We start from the raw sequence: 11,290 nt of genomic DNA, 5'->3' as shown, positions 1-11,290 counted from the left end.
TGTTGTCCGCATGGTATTTCACAAGGAATTGCATTTCGGGTATGCTTCGGGCGAGTGCGGGAAAGTGCGGGCGGTTTCGGATGACAACCGCCAATTTAATCCTGACATCAAGAATGTACGGTGAATGTGGGAAAGATCTTAGGATCGCGATAGCGAATGCAACCAAGAGTCTTTGTACGGAAAGTCTCGGTGACGAATCCCTTGAAGCTTTCATTGCGTACAGACTGGTCCCATTAGACAAGCAACCCGGTGGTCGATCAATCGGAGTCAGTGAAGTACTGCGGAGAATATGTGGTAAAACGGTGATGGTGGTGATCAAGAAAGACATCATTACTTAGAGTGCAGATGTGTTCTGGCCAAAAAGCAGGAGGAGAGGCTGCAGTCCACGCTGTGAGGAGAGTGTTCGAAAGTGAAGAAGCAGAGGCGGTTCTACTGGTAGATGCATCAAATGCGTTCAACAACATCAATCGACAAGCCCTCCTACACAACGCCAAAGTGGTATGCCCAGTCTTCGCAAACTATGTTTTGAATTGTTACCGCACACCAGCCAAGTTATTTGTTATTGGGGGCATAGAGCTAAGTTCAAAAGGGGAAACAACACAAGGTGATCCGATCGGCATGGCAGTCTACGCTACGGGAATAACACCTCTCCTGGACGAACTGATGTCGATCATGGTGGAACAGGACCAGATGGCCGCCTATGCTGACGACATAACTGCACCAGGGAAATGCAGATCATTACGAACCTGGTGGGATAACCTTGCGACTGAAGGAACCCATTTTGGTTACTTGCCTCAACCAAAAAAATCTTGGCTAATCGTCAAAGAACGAAATTTGACCGAAGCCATGGAAAGCTTCCGGGGAACCAACATCCAAGCAACAACAGAAGGTAAACGACATCTGGGCGCGGTGACTGGAAGTGAAGGTTACAAAGAAAAACACTGTAAAACTCTAGTGGAAATATGGTCAGAGGAATTGTCTCTTCAAACCCGAATCGCCGTGACTCAACCACATGCGGCATACGCATGCAACGTCAGCGGATACCAACACAAATTTACTTACCTCATCCGAACTATACCTGGCTTTAAGAGATACCCGCAGCCTATCGAGGACGTGATACGGCATCACGAGCTGTTGACAATGTCTCCAAGACTTAGTGGTCTTGGACTCAAAAACGTATGTCAGACAACCCAATCGAGCACGACAACTCCAAATCCCTGACAAGAAAACTACAAAACGAAATCCTCAGGATGTCTGAAGAAGAGGAAGAAGTGACAAAAAGTTCCGCCATGATTAAAATTCCAAGACGCCTTACGTATCAGGTATAGCTGGTCGCTTCCAAGACTCCCAACGGAATTTGTATGCGGAAGCCGTTTCGACATAGCACACGCGTTATCGTGCAAGAAGGGAAGCTTCGTTACGTTACAACATAACGAAATTCGTGATTTAACGTCAATCATGTTAAACAAAGTCTTCCTTGACGTCAGAAGGGAACCGAGGCTTGTCGAAATGGATGGTGAACACCTGACGCACCGGACAATGAACAGAAGCCAAGAAGCGCGACTCGACATCAGCGCTACGGGTTTCTGGACTCTTGTACATAGAGCATTTTTTGATATCAGGGTCTTTGACCTAAATGCTCAGAGGTACAGGGTCTGGAGCTCGAAAAATGCTCCAAAAGGAATGAAGGGGAGAAGAAAAGGCACTACAATAAACGTGTGAACAACGTCGAGAATGGTACCTTCACGCCTTTGGTGTTTTCGACGAGTGGTAGCATGGGTCGTAAGTGTAAAACATTTTACACACGTTTGTGCGAGATGATGGCTGAGAAAAAAGGTGAAAAACCCCAAAGAGTAACAGACTTCATACGAACGAAGCTATCGTATAGCCTTTTCCGATCGACATTGCTGTGTTTAAGAGGCTCACGCTCACTAAAGATCGAATACAGCCTGAGTGACATTCATCTGGCCATCTCTCTTTCGAAAGTTGGAGGCAATGAGTATTTACTTTATTCATTTTTTTATTAATTCATTTAATGGTTTTAGTATTGAAGTAAGACAGGATATGTATAATTATGTGAAAAAAACCCAGCGGAACACCGAAAAAAAAAAACAAAAAAAAAAGAAAAAGTTACCGGCACCGAATCGAAGATTGCGAAAATGCGAAAAATACGTTAATCAAAATGCGGAAAAATGTAATCACTGTTTTAAATGTGGCAAAGCTGGACATTTTCGCGTTGAGTGCACATATCAAGAAAAACCAGTAAGTGTTGTTTCGGACGGGAGTAAACCAACTCTTACTAACCATGTATATATGAAACCTGTTAATGATTCCCGTTTGTGTACTGCTATATAACTGCTGATAATTTCCAAACCAACCGATCGCCAGTATCCGTGAATTTATTGGAGAAGGAGCCTCAAAGCTGCCAATAATTCAAATGTTGGGATCCACGGAGTCGCTGTGATGAAAATTGCACTGAAAAATGGACCACCATGTACCGATCCATTCCTGGTAACCGATTCAAGCATCGACCAACCGATAATCGGCTTTAATGTCATCAACACCTAATCAATAGTTCTAATGAACAGCCAGTAGCAGAAACGCTTAACCTTTCTTCAAAAGTCACGAGTTCTTTTCTATCAGTTATGAAGGATATAAGTGACAATCCAAGTACAGTTTCTGTAGTTCAGTTGAATAAGCCTCTTTTTAAAACACCATATAGGAGTGCAGAGTAAAAATTAAACTTTCAAATTGTAAGACTGTGCCAGTGATATTTGAACCTCTCATTGTTGATCAGAATTTGAAGGTCGGAGAAGTAGTGGCAAAGTTGGCACTAGGAAAGTCAGTGACAATCACAGTTCCTTTTCAAAGTTTTACTGGTAGTGAGATTAGATTGAAATCCAGAACACCAGTACTTGAAATCCAGTACTTTGAATCAAATATCAACAGTTTTTCCGTTAGAGTTACAGGGACAATGGACCCATTTAAGTCGCCAACTTTCAACACACACATCGCCTACATCTATGTCCAATTCCTCGGTTTAAGTCGACAACATGTCTAGGTCGGATAATTGGTTACCGCCAGCGAATCTTGAGCATTTAACACCATCTCAGCAAAAGGAAGTTCACGATATTCTCATCGCCGAAAAAAAAGCCTTTTCTAGGGATAAAAATGACACCGGTAGAATTTAAAATCTGAAGCGGAAATTAGAGCTCTCAGACAACACCCAGGTATGGCAAAGATATTGCTCGATCCCAAAACCACCATGATGAAGTAAAAACTTACCAAAAGGACTTGCTGACCAACCAGTGGATAAACACGTTGTACTCATCGTATCCTAGTCCTATGGTATGCGTGCGATGGCAATCTTTGTCTTTGTATCGACTATCCGCGGTTGAACAGCAAAATCATACCTGACAAAATGCCTCTACCCCGTGTATTCAAGATATCCTCGATGGTCTTGGAGTGAAATCCTGGTTTGCTTTATCCACAAGGACTCTAGGCATTACACTGCTTTCTCGACACCTTGGGCACTGTATGAGTGGTTACGGATTTCTTTTGGTCCTAATAACGCACCACCCGCATTTCAGCGTTACAGGAATGAGTGCTTAGTAGGATTTCGAGATATTATCTGTATACCTTACTTGGACGATATCCTATGTTACAGCAACAACTTTAAGGAGCATAAATCTAATCTACGAAAAGTCTTGCAACAACTAAAAGAGCATGGGATTAAGCTTAATCCAAAAAATGTTGCCTTTTTAAAAGAGAGGTCAAATATCTTGGGAAAGTAATTGATGACACTAGTTACCGCAATGACTATGTCAACACGGAGGCATTGGATAAATTGTTGGAACAACCAAAAACGGTCAAAGATTAACGTCTAGAGTTAGGTGTTATTGGATACTGTAGGTCATCGATAAAAGATTTCTAAAGAATAACAAAACCATTATATGATTTGTTATCGAAAAGTTTACAGTGCAGTACAACTAGCAAGTAAACGTTCCAATAAACGAACTGCTGGTCACAAATCGTCGTCGGAATCCATCGTGTGGGAACCTAAACATGAAAAGATTATTCTGTATTTATTAGTGGAACAACTCAAATCACCAAAAGTTATGAGCTATCCAGAAGAAAATCTCAAGAAAAAGTAGACTACTGGCAAGATACTGCCAACAGATGTTTATAAACTCTGAAGGAATATTAATTAAAAAAAACACAACTGCAAACCAGATTGTTCATCCAACATGTTATCATAGGATGGTGTTCAAGGAGATATCTGGGATATGATCGCGTGATTGAATTAGCACGGAGGAGATTTTACTGGCCTGGCATGGCTAGTGATGTCAAAATGTTTATTTTCAAGAAATGCAAGTGCATAAAGGATAAAAAGCCAAACATTGAACAAAGAGCACCATTAGAGCCCATATCAACATCAGGAGTCAATGGAAAGGCCTACTGTAGAGTACCTGCATCTTGACAAAGCAAAAAGAGGATATGAGTAAATGTTGGTAATCACTGACCACTTTACCCGCTTTACCCAAGCCTATCCTACCAAGAATAAGTCAGGCAGAGCGGCAGCTGAAAAGATGTTCAATGAATTCATTTTATCGTACGGATTTCCCAAACGCATACACCATGACCAAGGGAAGGAGTTTGACAACAAACTCTGGAAAAGACTGCAGGAATTAAGTGGCATGGAATCCTCAAGGACAACTCCATATCACCCAATGGGCAATGGCCAATGTGAAAGGATGAATCACACAATCATAAATATGCTTAAGACTGTGGAAAAATACAAGAAAGAAAAGTGAAAAGACCACATTAAACACCTTGTCTTTTCCTACAATAGCACAGTGCACAAAAAAACTGGACTTACACCGTTTTACCTAACGTTTGGACGCCATAACAGATTGCCAATTGACTTGATGTTCGCTCTAAAAGAAGAAATTGAGGACCACCATACTTCTACAGAAAAATAGAAAAGATTTATTTAACAAGCCTGTCTTGCTTCATCCAAGTCTGCTAAATCAGGACAAAAGAATTATTACAAAAAGATTTATGATGCTACACTTGCAGTTGGAGACAGGGTTCTACTTGTAACCTTAAAGAACGAGGTTAGACCGGAAAACTAAAATCCTATTGAGAAAAAGATGTTTACGCAATAATCGCACAGAAACTCAATTTACCTGTGTACAAAATAAGATCTGGATCTGGCAAGACCAATGTGGTACACCGAAACCTTTTACTTCAATGCAATCAGCTACCAGAGGTAAACACGCCTTCTCCTCTTCATCATGTAGAGGGTAGTCAGGATCTAATGGACACAAGCTCTCCTGAGGTGGGACAGAGAAATCATCAACACGACTCCTCAACTAAAAGAAATGATACCGCCAAGCTCTCCTGAGTCGGGAGAGGAGGAGATTCATCAGTGACCCCAACGAACAAGAAAACGAAGACATGCGACAAAGAAGGAAATCTAACATACGAAGAACTGTAAATATTGAGTTAAGAAACATTGAGGTTAAAAAAAGAAAAAAAGAAAGTTATGTACATAACGTGTTAACTACTTCCGTCTTTTTACTATCTTCTGGCGCTTTGTATATGGCAGGATAATGCTTTTTAAGTTAGAGATTAATCTAATAACCAGGCAAACAATTTTTCTTCACTTATATATAACCAGAAATAGAAGTAATGTCAAATGGACGAATGATTTAAAATTGAAATGGAACTAAATGATCAATTGTCATCGACACTCAACAGAATGATAGGGTAAAAGTCTGAGGGTAAAAAAAATCATAACAAAAATACACAAAATTTAGGAAAAACGGAACTTAAATAAAAATACAAACTGCGTAATCACGTAGTAAATTGATTGTCAAATTTGTACCTCTCTCTAGAGGTGCCTTGTTACAGTAGTGATGTAGCTAGCCAAACTTATTTCTAAAGATTAAGGCATGGATGCCTGAATTATTTTATCCCCCCTCTTGTTTATGGTGCACAAGTATCTGGCAACGACAGAGAGGGTAGAGAATAATTCAGGTATAGATGCCAGAATTATAATGTCCTCCCTGCCAATATGGTCGCATAAATAGCTGGCAACGCAATAGAGGGACAGAACAATTCAGGTATGGATGATTGAATTACATTGTACCCCTTTCCTTTCTGTGCCTATAAATATCTGGCAACGCCATAAGGGGTACAGAATAATTCAGGTATGTGTGTTTTAATTTTAATGTACCCCCTCCCGTTCTTGCCGCATAGATATCCGGCCACGACAGAAATGGTACATATAATTCAGGTATGGATGCAATTGGAATGTACCCCCCCCCCCCCCCCTATTCTGGACGCATAAATGTTTGGCAACGCCATAAAGGGTAAAGAAAAACTGAAGTATGGATGTCTGAATTATAATGTACCCCTCCCAATCTGGTTGCATAAATATCTGGCAACACCAAAGGGCGTACAGAATAAATCAGGTATGGATGTTTGAATTTTAATGTATCCCCTCCCGTTCTTGTCGCATGAATATCTGGCAACACCAGAGAGGGTACAGAATAATGCATGTATGGATGCCTAAATTGTAATGTACCCCCTTCCATTCTGGGCGCATAAATGTTTGGCAACGCCATAAAGGCTACAGAATAATTCCGGCATCCATACCCAAGTTACTTTTTGTATCCCAAAAAAGACAGGTCAACTGCAAGTTACTGGGTGCAGATACAGGAATATTTGGATATAGGGATATACAAATGCAAAGCTGCTGTCAGTAAAACACATTAAAGTTCTATTTTTCTGCCTGAGAGAATGTGTTTATTTTCCTTTAATATTGCCGTAAAATGTATGTCTAATATGTTAGGTTTTCTGTCGTTACGGCGCGACGTCAATAACACTACTTTAACTTCAATATATATCCTATAATAAATTTGTTAATCCACTACAGCGCACCTATAGCTTTGAGGTAAAATTACTTGGAAACAAGGTGCTGACGTCAATGATTTTTTACCGTGTGGGTAACTAGGGACCACCTAGGACAAATTTGGGTAAGTTTCCGCAACCTGATTCCCCAAATCCGTTTTGGAGTGGAGGGGTTGATGACGTCATAAAAATTTTTTCAACCCCATAGGGTTTCAAGATCTATACGATGAAGGCGACGGGTATGCAAATTTATGCTATTTTGAGATGTTACGAGTTAACAAAATTTTAAGAACATTTTTTAAGTATATGAACAGGACAGTGCTGACGTCATCAAAAGTTAAATGCAACTTTTTGTTATTTTTCTCTGTCTAAGTGGATTTTGGACCGACCATATCGACTAGTTACGGTATATTACTAAGTATTACAGTGTACTACCAAATACCTAAACAGTACTGCAAAGTTTTATAGTATATTACTAAGTACTACAGTGTATTAATAAATACTACAAGGTATTACAGTATACTACCGAATACTACAAGGTATTACAGTGTATTACTGAATACTACAAGGTATTACAGTGTATTACCGAATACTACAAAGTATTACAGTGTATTACTGAATACTACAAGGTATTACAGTGTATTACTGAATACTACAAGGTATTACAGTGTATTACTGAATACTACAAAGTATTACAGTGTATTACTGAATACTACAAGGTATTACAGTGTATTACTAAATACTACAAGGTATTACAGTGTATTACTGAATACTACAAAGTATTACAGTGTACTACAAGGTATTACAGTATACTACCGAATATTACAAGGTATTACAGTGTACTACAAGGTATTACAGTGTATTACTGAATACTACAAAATATTACAGTATATTACTAAGTACTACAGTGTATTACTGAATACTACAAGGTATTACAGTGTATTACTAAATACTACAAGGAATTACAGTATACTACCGAATATTACAAGGTATTACAGTGTACTACAAGGTATTACAGTATACTACCGAATATTACAAGGTATTACAGTGTACTACAAGGTATTACAGTGTATTACTGAATACTACAAAATATTACAGTATATTACTAAGTACTACAGTGTATTACTGAATACTACAAGGTATTACAGTGTATTACCGAATACTACAAGGCATTACAGTATATTACCGAATACTACAAGGTATTACAGTGTATTACTGAATACTACAAGGTATTACAGTGTATTACTGAATACTACAAGGTATTACAGTGTATTACTGAATACTACAAGGCATTACAGTATATTACCGAATACTACAAGGTATTACAGTGTATTACTAAATACTAGAAGGTATTACAGTATACTACCGAATATTACAAGGTATTACAGTGTACTACAAGGTATTACAGTGTATTACTGAATACTACAAGGTATTACAGTATACTACCGAATATTACAAGGTATTACAGTGTACTACAAGGTATTACAGTATACTACCGAATATTACAAGGTATTACAGTGTACTACAAGGTATTACAGTGTATTACTGAATACTACAAAATATTACAGTATATTACTAAGTACTACAGTGTATTACTGAATACTACAAGGTATTACAGTGTATTACCGAATACTACAAGGCATTACAGTGTATTACTGAATACTACAAGGCATTACAGTATATTACCGAATACTACAAGGTATTACAGTATACTACCGAATATTACAAGGTATTACAGTGTACTACAAGGTATTACAGTATACTACCGAATATTACAAGGTATTACAGTGTACTACAAGGTATTACAGTGTATTACTGAATACTACAAGGTATTACAGTGTATTACTGAATACTACAAGGTATTACAGTATACTACCGAATATTACAAGGTATTACAGTGTACTACAAGGTATTACAGTATACTACCGAATATTACAAGGTATTACAGTGTACTACAAGGTATTACAGTGTATTACCGAATACTACAAGGCATTACAGTATATTACCGAATACTACAAGGTATTACAGTGTATTACTGAATACTACAAGGTATTACAGTGTATTACTGAATACTACAAGGTATTACAGTGTATTACTGAATACTACAAGGCATTACAGTATATTACCGAATACTACAAGGTATTACAGTGTATTACTAAATACTACAAGGTATTACAGTATACTACCGAATATTACAAGGTATTACAGTGTACTACAAGGTATTACAGTGTATTACTGAATACTACAAGGTATTACAGTATACTACCGAATATTACAAGGTATTACAGTGTACTACAAGGTATTACAGTATACTACCGAATATTACAAGGTATTACAGTGTACTACAAGGTATTACAGTGTATTACTGAATACTACAAAATATTACAGTATATTACTAAGTACTACAGTGTATTACTGAATACTACAAGGTATTACAGTGTATTACCGAATACTACAAGGCATTACAGTGTATTACTGAATACTACAAGGCATTACAGTATATTACCGAATACTACAAGGTATTACAGTATACTACCGAATATTACAAGGTATTACAGTGTACTACAAGGTATTACAGTATACTACCGAATATTACAAGGTATTACAGTGTACTACAAGGTATTACAGTGTATTACTGAATACTACAAGGTATTACAGTGTATTACTGAATACTACAAGGTATTACAGTATACTACCGAATATTACAAGGTATTACAGTGTACTACAAGGTATTACAGTATACTACCGAATATTACAAGGTATTACAGTGTACTACAAGGTATTACAGTGTATTACTGAATACTACAAGGTATTACAGTGTATTACTGAATACTACAAGGTATTACAGTATACTACCGAATATTACAAGGTATTACAGTGTACTACAAGGTATTACAGTATACTACCGAATATTACAAGGTATTACAGTGTACTACAAGGTATTACAGTGTATTACTGAATACTACAAAATATTACAGTATATTACTAAGTACTACAGTGTATTACTGAATACTACAAGGTATTACAGTGTATTACCGAATACTACAAGGCATTACAGTATATTACCGAATACTACAAGGTATTACAGTGTATTACTGAATACTACAAGGTATTACAGTGTATTACTGAATACTACAAGGCATTACAGTATATTACCGAATATTACAAGGTATTACAGTGTACTACAAGGTATTACAGTATACTACCGAATATTACAAGGTATTACAGTGTACTACAAGGTATTACAGTGTATTACTGAATACTACAAAATATTACAGTATATTACTAAGTACTACAGTGTATTACTGAATACTACAAGGTATTACAGTGTATTACCGAATACTACAAGGCATTACAGTATATTACCGAATACTACAAGGTATTACAGTGTATTACTGAATACTACAAGGTATTACAGTGTATTACTGAATACTACAAGGTATTACAGTGTATTACTGAATACTACAAGGCATTACAGTATATTACCGAATACTACAAGGTATTACAGTGTATTACTAAATACTACAAGGTATTACAGTATACTACCGAATATTACAAGGTATTACAGTGTACTACAAGGTATTACAGTGTATTACTGAATACTACAAGGTATTACAGTATACTACCGAATATTACAAGGTATTACAGTGTACTACAAGGTATTACAGTATACTACCGAATATTACAAGGTATTACAGTGTACTACAAGGTATTACAGTGTATTACTGAATACTACAAAATATTACAGTATATTACTAAGTACTACAGTGTATTACTGAATACTACAAGGTATTACAGTGTATTACCGAATACTACAAGGCATTACAGTGTATTACTGAATACTACAAGGCATTACAGTATATTACCGAATACTACAAGGTATTACAGTATACTACCGAATATTACAAGGTATTACAGTGTACTACAAGGTATTACAGTATACTACCGAATATTACAAGGTATTACAGTGTACTACAAGGTATTACAGTGTATTACTGAATACTACAAGGTATTACAGTGTATTACTGAATACTACAAGGTATTACAGTATACTACCGAATATTACAAGGTATTACAGTGTACTACAAGGTATTACAGTATACTACCGAATATTACAAGGTATTACAGTGTACTACAAGGTATTACAGTGTATTACTGAATACTACAAGGTATTACAGTGTATTACTGAATACTACAAGGTATTACAGTATACTACCGAATATTACAAGGTATTACAGTGTACTACAAGGTATTACAGTATACTACCGAATATTACAAGGTATTACAGTGTACTACAAGGTATTACAGTGTATTACTGAATACTACAAAATATTACAGTATATTACTAAGTACTACAGTGTATTACTGAATA

This window comes from Hydractinia symbiolongicarpus, chromosome 4 (assembly GCF_029227915.1).
Source record: "Hydractinia symbiolongicarpus strain clone_291-10 chromosome 4, HSymV2.1, whole genome shotgun sequence".
NCBI lineage: Eukaryota > Metazoa > Cnidaria > Hydrozoa > Anthoathecata > Hydractiniidae > Hydractinia > Hydractinia symbiolongicarpus.
This window is presented reverse-complemented; position numbering follows the sequence as displayed.